The sequence below is a fragment of the Arvicola amphibius genome, chromosome 8 (genome assembly GCF_903992535.2).
Source record: "Arvicola amphibius chromosome 8, mArvAmp1.2, whole genome shotgun sequence".
NCBI lineage: Eukaryota > Metazoa > Chordata > Mammalia > Rodentia > Cricetidae > Arvicola > Arvicola amphibius.
Genome location: NC_052054.1, coordinates 65,267,585 through 65,278,525, shown reverse-complemented (window position 1 = coordinate 65,278,525; position 10,941 = coordinate 65,267,585).

The window sequence follows — 10,941 nt, the reverse complement described above, 5'->3', positions numbered from 1 at the left end:
CTGGCCTCCAAAATATACAAAGAACTCAAGAAATTGAACACCAAAAGATCACATAATCCAATAAAAAAAATGGAGTATAGACCTAAACAGATAACTCTCAACAAAGGAATCTAAAATGACTGAAAGACACTTAAGGAAATGTTCAACATCCTTAGTCGCCAGAGAAATGTAAATCAAAACAACTCTGAGATTCCATCTTACACCTGTAAGAATGGCCAAGATCAAAATCACTGATGACAACTTATGCTGGAGAGGTTGTGGGGAAATGGGAACACTTCTGCATTGCTGGTGGGAATGCAAGCTGGTACCACCCCTTTGGATGTCAGTGTGGTGGTTTTCAGAAAATTAGGAAATAACCTTCCTCAAGACCCAGTAATACCACTTTTGGGTATATATCCAAAGGATGCTCAATCGTACCACAAGGACATGTGCTCAACTATGTTCATAGCATCTTTGTCATAGCCAGAACCTGGAAACAACCTAAGTGACCCTCGATCAAAGAATGGATTAAAAAAATGTGGTACATTAACACAATGAAGTACTACACAGAAGAAAAAAATGACAGCTTTAATTTTGCAGGAAAATGGATGGCTAGAAAACATTATTTTAAGTGAGGTAACCAAGACAGAGAAAGACAATTACCACATGTACTCACTCATAGGTGGTTTGTAAAGATAAAGCAAAGAAATTCAGCCTACAAACCACAATCCCAGAGAACTTAGACAACAATGCGGGCACTTAGAGAAACTTACATAGATCTAATCTACATGGGAAGTAGAAAGTAGAAAAAGACAAGATCTCCTGAGTAAATTGGGACCTTGGGGGAGGGCTGAAGGGTAGAAGGGAGAGGCAGGGAGAAGAGCAGAAAAAATGTAGAGCTCAATAATATCAATAAAAAAAATTTAAAGAAAAAAAATATTACTAATCTCTCTGCCATCAATCCCTGGCACTGAAAGTAAAGGATGTAAAATATTTTTACTGAATTCTTTTTCTCCTCATGTATGTGGCCAGACAGACATTATCATGCAGAATTTAGCAAGGTCCTGAATGGCAAGACCATCTTCCTCAAGGTCCATCCTAGAGACTCCATAGAGAATTTCAAGGATGAAATACAAGACAAGTAAGGCATCCCACATGAGCAGCAGCAGCTGGTAATTGCTGCCAGCAGACAGAGCGTGGCATCCAGCCATTGGTGCTAACCTGTATGGTGCCATCCAAACTCCATTCCTTTGACTGTTTCTCTAGAAACACAATTTTGAAAAGGCCATGCACTGCTGCCCACAAGTGCTGCTCACACCTGCATCCCTGTGTTGTCAACTCCCTCAAGAAGAAGGGTGGACATACCAACAGCCTGCACCCCAAGAAAGTCAAATAAAGCTGGAACTTTATTTGACCCAGGACTCCTGCGATCCAGGGAATATTTTCTCTTTTTGCCTGAAGCAGAAGTACTAAGGGAAATGATGATGCTAAGATTGGGCTAGTGACAGACCAGTGTATAAGTGCTGCTGCCAATCTTCAGCCCTGACTGTGATTCACATTATATAAGGAGTAAACTGCCTCCAGTAGTTGTACCCTGACCTCCATGAGTGTGCTGTGACATGTGTGAATATACACACATAAAGAAGATAAGTGTAATTTATTATTACTGAATTAGTGTAACCTAAAGACATAGTGTAAATTGATAAGTATAATTTAAGGTTTAATGGAGTGTACATACATTAAAAAGAACAAAAAATCAGAAAGAGTGGTGCAGATTTGGAGCCCAGCACTTGAGACTATGAGGAAGATGTAAGCAAGTGTGACTGTTACAGTTCTGGAGCTACAAAGATATCTTTACTTAGGGGGAAGCTAGGTAATACTTAGAGTGGCAATAGAACAGGTCAGGAGGATGGAGGCACAATAGCACAGCTCACCCCTTGAAGGAAAGATATCCTGACTTGTCAGAAAACCAAGTTACCTGAAATTGGAGTGCAGTGGGGATGGTCTCCCTGCAGGATACAATAATCCTGCTCCTCTCTTGGAGAACCACTACAGCTGACGTCAGCTCCATTCCCCTAAGAGAATATCCTAGCAGAGCTATCCACTTTTTCTTCAATCCAAGATTTTACTTCTTAGCTAACACTCTATTGTAAAGGATTATGAATTGTATCCCATGCAGATGGAATCAGCAAGACCCTTCACAGAAAGCTGCAAGCAATTTGAATATGAAGAAATATTTCACATAAAAACACCTGAAAAAGAATAAAGCAAACACACTTGTAAATGTATATTTCACATGTGTAATATTTGTACATGTATTCATGTGTAATATTCATACAGTTTCATCCAGGTGGAACTGACAAAGATGAGGGCAGAATGAGGCTATCCTGTTGGGATTATGGAAATGTCATCCATGAGAGAATTGATTTTAGAGTCTACTACCAACCAATCCACAGCCTTGGGGAAGTCAGAGCCTGGTGCCTGAGGCAGGCAGTTCCCCTTCCTGTGAGACTGCTTCAGTACACCCATGTCATGAAAAGTGTCTACCTCCAGAGCCTGTGTTTATTATCCCTCCAGACAATCTCTGTAGCTCTGCCCACAAACACGGTTGCAACTTCCAGGAGGAGATGCCATGACCTTCACCTTCTTAGCCCTGCTCTGTGTGGGTGAGATGTGGAGATGGGGAAGGGATACTGTGGTCTAGGAGAGATGCTGTTGGCCCATCAGTAGACCCAGAGTCTCAGGAGGTTCTAAAAAGGGGAGAACCTACTTACATTTCAGGGACAAACCTCTCACAGGGAACTCTCTTCTAGGAATGACTCTGAGCCTCAGAACTCCAGTGACACATGAGTGTCTGCAGATGTCATGACCTTTACTCTCATCATTCCAGAGCCATGCCTGGACCATAAGGATGGAGAATCCACATGTGTGCTGACGTTGGGATGGCTGGACAGTTGGGGTTGGATGCTGAAATCTGAGGGTGAATGTCCTGGGTCGCTGCTGCTCATTTCTTTGCAGGGACTCTCCCCAAGTCTATCCTCACAGTACAGCCAGACTGTGGTCTCTAAGCATACTCCAGTGACTTTTTGTGAGGGGACCACAGGAGCCAACGAGTACAGTCTGTTTTGTTAGATATTAGGATAGCTACACCAGCTTGTTTCTTAAGTTGATTAAATTGGAAAATTTTATCCAACACATTACTCTGAGGCAATGTCTGTCTTTGAGGCTGAGGTGTGTTTCTTGAATGCAACAGAAAAATGGATTCTGGTTTTGTATCCAATCTGTTAGCCTGTATCTTTTTATAGGTGAGTTGAGTCCCATTATATTAAGAGATATTAATGATTAGTGATTGCTAGTTCCTGTTATTTTAGTTTTCATGTTGTTGATGTTATTGTGTGTGTTTTTCCCTTCTTTGGGATTTGCTGCTGTGAGGAAGTGGAGTAAGGGGAATACTCCTCCATTACTGGTGGGAATGCAAACTTATGCCACCACTTTGGAAATCAGTATGGCAGTTTCTTGGAAAATTGGGAATCAGCCTACCTCAGGACCCAGAAATACTACTCTTGGGCATATACTCAAAAAGGCTGAATCATACATACTACAAGGACGTTAGTTCACCTATGTTCATAGCAGCATTATTTGTAATAGCCAGAACCTGGAAACAATCTAAATGCCTCTCAACTGAAGAATGGATAAAGATCTCTTAAAGTCAACTCAATTAATAATGTGATCATCCAAACTCTCTTATAGGTGCAGTCTGTATAATGTAAGCAGCCTATAGTTCCAACCTTTTATTTTCATTAAATTTGATATTTAATTCTATGTTTTATACAGTCCAGGAATATGTTCTTTTTAATTGACATTTCCAGAATATCTATATTTGTGTCAATTATTGTATTTATATTTGTTATTTGCTTACTTTCTTATATGTATACATGAAAAGGTTACTCTGATAAGTATACATGTTTGTCTTTTTATTCTTCTGTTTCTATTTCAATGCTATATGGAAAAAATAAATAAATTCTATAATAGTGGCAAAAAAAGAATGGATAAAGAAAATGTGGTACATTTACACAAAGGAATACTACTCAGTGGGAATAAAATTCATTGCATAATACATGCAAATGGGTAGAACTAGAAAAAAAACAAGCTGAGTGTGGTAACCCAGACCCAGAAAGATGATAATTGTATATGCTCATTCATAACTGGGTACTAACTGTAAAGCAAAGGATTATAACTACCTTTTAACTTAATTTGTTTTCTAATAAGAGAGGCAAAGACAGGACATGGATTTGGGTGGATAGTGTGGTGTAGATTAACATGGAGAAGTTGGAGGGGAAGAAATCATAATTATAATATACTGTATAAGAAAAGTCTATTTTCAATTTAAAAATGTAAAAGCAAACAAAAAGGGTAATTGCAGGGAGCCGATTTGCCGGCCACCATCACAAGATGGCGCTGAGCCCCTGCAGCGCCGAGTAAACAACTCCATATTAGGCAAGGCTCTAGACAGAACCTCCCTCAGGCACAACCCGTGTCCACTCTCCCTATATAAGCAGCTGCCGTTTAGTGCTCGGGGCCCCTCGCTTTCAGCTCTCCCCTTAACCAAGAGGCTCCAATAAAGCGTGATTTGAGAAGAATCCTCGACTCGGTGGTTGTTCTTCCCTGCTGGCCAGGGGGGTTTGCCGCAACTGGTGCCGGAACCCCAGGACGCCGGGACATCTTTTGGTCACCAGGCGAGGGGCCATAGGAGGATCCAGAACTCAACACACGGGGCGTGACGCGTCAGTAAAGCAAGTCTCCCAGGTATAATGATTGCTGGAGTTGAGCCCTGGAGTGTTCTGCCTAGCTTTTGTAGTAATTGTGATCTGTGTGTTCCTGTGTTGTTTTTGATTGCGCTGCCAGAAGCCTGGTCAAGAGAGTGCCTTTGTTATTGCGACAGCGCCTAGTCAGAATCGGAAGTAAGTCCGTTGTAGATAAAATGGCTTTTCTCTGAGGGGGAAGTAAGACCACTGTAGCTTAAGTGGCTCTCCCGTAGGGTGCCTGTGCATAAGACCGCATTATGGACAACACTCATGGTGCTGGTCCTTGTACCATCGACCTGGTTAGTCCCCTGCAGGCGCTGCTTAAACAGCATGGCCTGAAGGTTTTTTGGAGCACGATCGTGAAGGACATTGACCAAACGCACCGTGGTTCGCGGTCTCTGGGGATTTCACCTTGCCCTCATGGGAAAAATTAGGACGGGACTTGGAAAAGGCTAAACATGAAAACCAAATAGGCCGTGGCACTATGCTGCTATGGCGTCTAATGAGGAACTGCTTACGGGAGGGTGATAATACAGATCTCATTAGAAAAGGTAGAGAGGCATTAATGACACACCAGGACAGCTTGTCTGAATCGGAATCAAAAGGGGAAGACTTGGACAGGCCTAAAAGAAAAAGGAAAAAAGGAAAAGAAAAAGGATCCAAAAGTTAAGTCCAGGAAAATGGGCCAAAGAGAGCCCTTGGACAGAGAAAAATAAAATATAATAAAATATAATATATGATATAATATAATATAAAATAAAATAAAATATAAAATATAATATAATAATATAGTATAATAAAATATATAAAATAAATATAATATTATATATAATGTAAAAAATATAATCCCCAAGGCCAGGGGATCATTAAAAGGGCTAACAGAAGCCTCAAAGATATTCTAACAAAACAAAAAGGGGGAATAGCAGAAACAGCATCCCCCAGGGATAGAATTGCCTTGGCATTTTTTACATTTAATTTTTTAATTTTTGATGGTCAAAGCCGAACAGCGGCTGATAGACTTGCTAACATGGAGTATCTGTTATGTGGAAAGATGTGTTGGATAACAAATGGTATGGACCGGATCCAGTCATTGCGGGATCCGGGGGAGCTGTTTGTGTTTTCCCACAGAGTCAAGAAGTCCCTCATTGGGTACCTACACGGCTGACAAGGAGCCTGAGACCAACAGCTGAAGATGTGGGCTGCAACAACATGGATGCTGATCCTGGCAATGGAGACAGCCCTGCTGAACGCGAGTCCAATGACGTTATGGGCGGTAACGAGGGCCTGGCCCATGCCAATGCCTGTTCATGCTAACTCCTCCATATTGCCCATACTGTTTTCCACCTCCTGCGATCTGGAGGCACCCTGTCTGCCTAACTCGGACACTAAACAGGAGTTGTTTAATGCTACAAAGATAGCCCTAAATGGGACTCTGTGCTTCTCCCTTGAGGGGAAGGGATCCTGCATAAGGCTTTTATGCAAAAACTTGACCAATTGGATGGATCCCCTGATGCAGAGTAAAGTTAGGATAGGGTCCCTGGGCGCAGCATTAGCCCAGGTGACTCAGGGTGCCACCTCAGGGTGAGGAGGGCCCAGTAATGCTACCACCTTGGCCATGAGAGTGGAGTCCATGGTACCGTTGGGAGGTGCATCCACTCCTAAAAATGCCACTCGTTTTAGGGCATCACCATACTGTGTTCCAGATTTTTCATTTCCACCTACATTTACAGCCTGCCAAGCTAAGACTTGGGAAAAGACACAGGTTGCCTATGGGTTCTCCCTATCCCCATCTATGAGGAAATACCTTTATAATCAGTCTAATCAAGATTCTACTATCGGATCAGGATGGTCCTGGTATCAATGGTTGCTCTCTAATGAAGTAGAAGCCACGGCGGACATCTCAGCCCTGGCGATGCTACAATTAACTAAGACTTGGCTCCTTAATGTTTATGGTAGCATATCAGAGTCACGGGGCTGGAGAGATGGCTCAGCCGTTAAAGGCTAGGCTCACAACCAAAAATATAAGAGTTCATAGCCATGGCTAATCAGGTACAAACGGCGACCACAATTAACGACGTGGTTTCAAGAACAGCTGATGCATTAGAAACCCAGAATAAAATCAACAATCGTATCCTTTCTGGCATAATAGCTGCCAATCAGAGGATAGATTATGTGCAGACTCAGGTGGATAAATTGACCCGTCTGGTCCAGATCAAATGTGTCTCCTATCAGAAACATGTGTGCATTACTTCTCTTATCTTTAACAATTCCAGGAATGAGTCATGAAGAATTGGGGAGTATCTGGCGGGGAACTGGTCGCGGGAAGCAGAGCTGTTTCTCCAGAATCAATTGTTCCAGATCACTATCCTGAATAATACTCGTGTCCAGCCCATCACCCTTAAACAGTTTTCTGATTGGCTATATTTCTGCTTTCTCCTTTTTTAAGGAATGGGTGGTGGTTGGGATATTTCTGGCATGCTGTCTGGGAGGATGCATGGTCTGCTTGTGGCTGATTTGCCGTCTTCGAGCCCAAACAAATAGAGATAAGGTTGCTGTCCTATAGGCCTTAGCCGCTTTGGAGTGTGGTGACTCTCCCCAAATATGGTTATCGGTTCTTAAGAACCAGTAGGCATTTGTCCTGCATAGCCTTTGCACCCCTGTAGGGCTTGTTCCCATTGCACCAGGGAAGGTATGCTGAGACAACGCTTGAGATACTGCCTTTGCACCTCCTAGGGGTTTGTCCCATTGCACAGGAGAAGGAGTACCACGAGCCTGGGCCTCCCTTGATCGGCCCCCACATCATGAGGTGGGAGCCAGAACGGGAATAAGACCCCTTGTTGCCTACTTTGCTATAAAAACTAAAAGGGGGAACTGCAGGGAGCCGATTTGCCGGCCACCATCACAAGATGGCGCTGAGCCCCTGCAGCGCCGAGTAAACAACTCCATATTAGGCAAAACTCTAGACAGAACCTCCCGCAGGCACAACCCGTGTCCACTCTCCCTATATAAGTGGCTGCCGTTTAGTGCTCGGGGCCCCTCGCTTTCAGCTCTCCCCTTAACCAAGAGGCTCCAATAAAGCGTGATTTGAGAAGAATCCTCGACTCGGTAGTTGTTCTTCCCTGCTGGCCAGGGGGGTTCGCCGCAGGTAATAGCATATGTGATAATTTAAATAAACTATTACTTATACTCTCAAAACAAAAATCACAAGCCTCAGCTCTTGAAATCATTATTCTTAGCAGGACACAACATGCATAGGATTTTAACAAGCTCTGCTTTTTAGCAAGGAATTCATGAGTTTGTAAGGATCCTGCCCGTGTTCCTGGTGAGTCTGTCCAGGACACAGAGCTCTGATGACAGCCCCTGTCCACTCATTGACACCACATGCCCTCTGTTCATCCATAATTTTAAGCAATCATGGGTGAAGAATGTTGCTAAGGTAACCAGGCCCTCATCTGACTGCAACAAGGACAACTCAGACATCATGTAGAATGAAAAAAGGGTCTGGAAAAAATTGGACGATATTGATCCAAGTCAATGGTGGATCTGAGGTCAGATCTTGATAGATATCTTAATCACAAACTCACATCAATACCAACACAGAGCTCTGTTAACCTGTGTTCAGCATCATCTTATTCAAACAAAGGATGGATCCAATCCCTTGGACTGGAAGTCTTCTGTAGAGCTTAGCATTAGTTTATTATGACCAATTGATTGATTTTATTTAAAAAAAATTTATAAAACTGTTTGAAGGGGAAATGGAGTGTGGTCAGTGACATAAAGTTAGTTTCATGACTGGAAAAACAAAATTCACCATTTTCATTCTTCAGCTGCTGATCTCCATGCTCAATACTGTTGACACTGACTCTACTGGCATGTACTTCTTCTGCTAGTGTCCTCACCATGGGACTTCTCAGAATCCAAAGGGCCATTATCTCATGTCTAAAAATACCATCAGATATTGATTGTCCTTGTACCTTTTACATGCACTCCTCTGTAAGGTATTACCAACTTTGGAGTTTATCTTTAATTACAAAAAAATAAGTAATAGAAAACTCTGATGCAAAACCCTCCTTCATAAAATTTTGCCTTTACATGACACACCAATGACATAAAGATAATCTCAATGTTTCATTGTGAGACCCAGGAGTCAGAAAAGCTCAACTGCTTCAGGAAAAAAGCTCAACCTTCACTAAGCCCTCATGGAAACATACATGTGTGTGTAGAGACTTTTCCATAGCCCCAAGTAACAGAACCACCTTAACTCATGCCTTCCTCATTATAATTAAATCCCAGAAAGAGTGACCATGGAATCATTTCTGTGGATGAGCAGCTCCATGCCTACATTTCTGCTTGTGTGATGCTTGATCTCTGACCCTTGAAATGCATATATCATAGAGAATTAACTAATGTCACATGGGCCTTACTTATTGCAGGGAAAAGCACTGTGTGCTTGCTAAATTTATATCATGGTAGTAATATGTTAAGGGCATGTTACATCTTCTGTTTCCTTGGGTGCCTAGTGAAGTTATTTGTCTCAGTTTCCAAGTGGAACTCAAAGCCCACAATCGGGAGGACAACTTACTCAATGACAGACAGCTGAAACTTAGGACAATCAATGCTGTTGGTACGACTTCAAACCAATTCAGCTGTGACTTCTTAAAATATTTGGTATTGTCCAATAAAAGAGTGAAATTTTAGCTAAAAATATTCATTATTTGACTCTCTCCCATTAAACAAGAGACCTTCAAAGAGCCCTTGCAATGAGGCATCAATATTTCAAAGTCAAAATTAGAAAATTGTCAAGAGAATACAAAGGCCAGCTGTGATGATCTTCTCGGGTAACAATTTGATTGGGTCTGGAATTAACTAAGCAGATGAACACCTCTATAAGGGACATTTTTATCATAATTTTAAATATTAATTTAATTAATATTATATATACTGGTGGTTTGTCTCAGCGTATGTTTATCCTGGTGTCTGTGGAGGTCACATATGGTCATCAGGTCCCTCACAACTGTTGTCATGGATGGTGTGATGAATCAAGTGGTTTCTGGAAGCTGAAACAATATCCTCTGGAAGAGCATGTTGTGTGTGCATGCACATGCATGTGTGGAAGGGTGTGGATGTGTGTGCTTCATTCACAGAGAATTATAGAAGGAGCGGCGGGCTGTGTCCCACCACCCAGCTAGCTTTACACCCAAAATAATTACACGGAAACTGTATTCTTTTTAACACTGCCTGACCCATTAGTTTCAGCCTCTTATTGGCTAATTAACCCATATTTAGTAATCCGTGTAGCACCACGAGGTAGTCGCTTACCAGGAGAGATCTTAACCTGCATCCATCTCGGAGAGGAGAGGCATGGCGACTGTCTGAGCCATCTACCTCACTTCCTTCTTCCTGTTCTGTCTAGTCCACCCACCTAAGGGTTGGCCTATTATATAGGCCAAGGCAGTTTCTTTATTAACTAATGAAATCAACACAAACAGAAGACTCTCCCACATCAGAGAATAAATAATGGGAACTGTGCTCCCTTGAACTTAAAAAAATAATTTGATCAAAAGTCAATAATCAAGATCTGAACCTACTTGGGAAAGGATAGAAAATAACTCACTTCCCAAAACAGCAAGCACTAGATACAGTGTGACCGTACAGGGAGTCAAACAAGCATAGAGTCTGCACTTAAGATCCAGTCACTTAGATTCCACTTAGATTCAAGACAGAGAGTCTTCTACATTTTACCATGAGCTGTTTGTGAAAAGTAACAGGAATTGTCTTCAGCTGGTAAACTCTGATGGACACACGGGTTTAAAGGACTAACCCAGCAGAGTCTATCTGACTATGTGAGCAGCCATTGTGGTGCATGTGGAATGCCATAGAAGGGGGGCATGGGAAAAGGTTGGAGAAGACCCTATCATGACACTACATCCTGGGGAGTTCATATCCACCAGCAAATGTGATGTCTCTGCTGAAACTCTACATCTAACCCATCTGTGTGAGAGAGGACTGATGAGATGCCATGTGAGGCTGTCAGGCAAGTTCATCACACGGAGTTCATCTCACCAGGTCAAGTGATGGTGTGTCGTTTCAAACAGTTCCATAGAGGAAAAAGGTCACTGCAGGAAGAATTTCGCTTTTGCAGAGTGCCACGGACCGC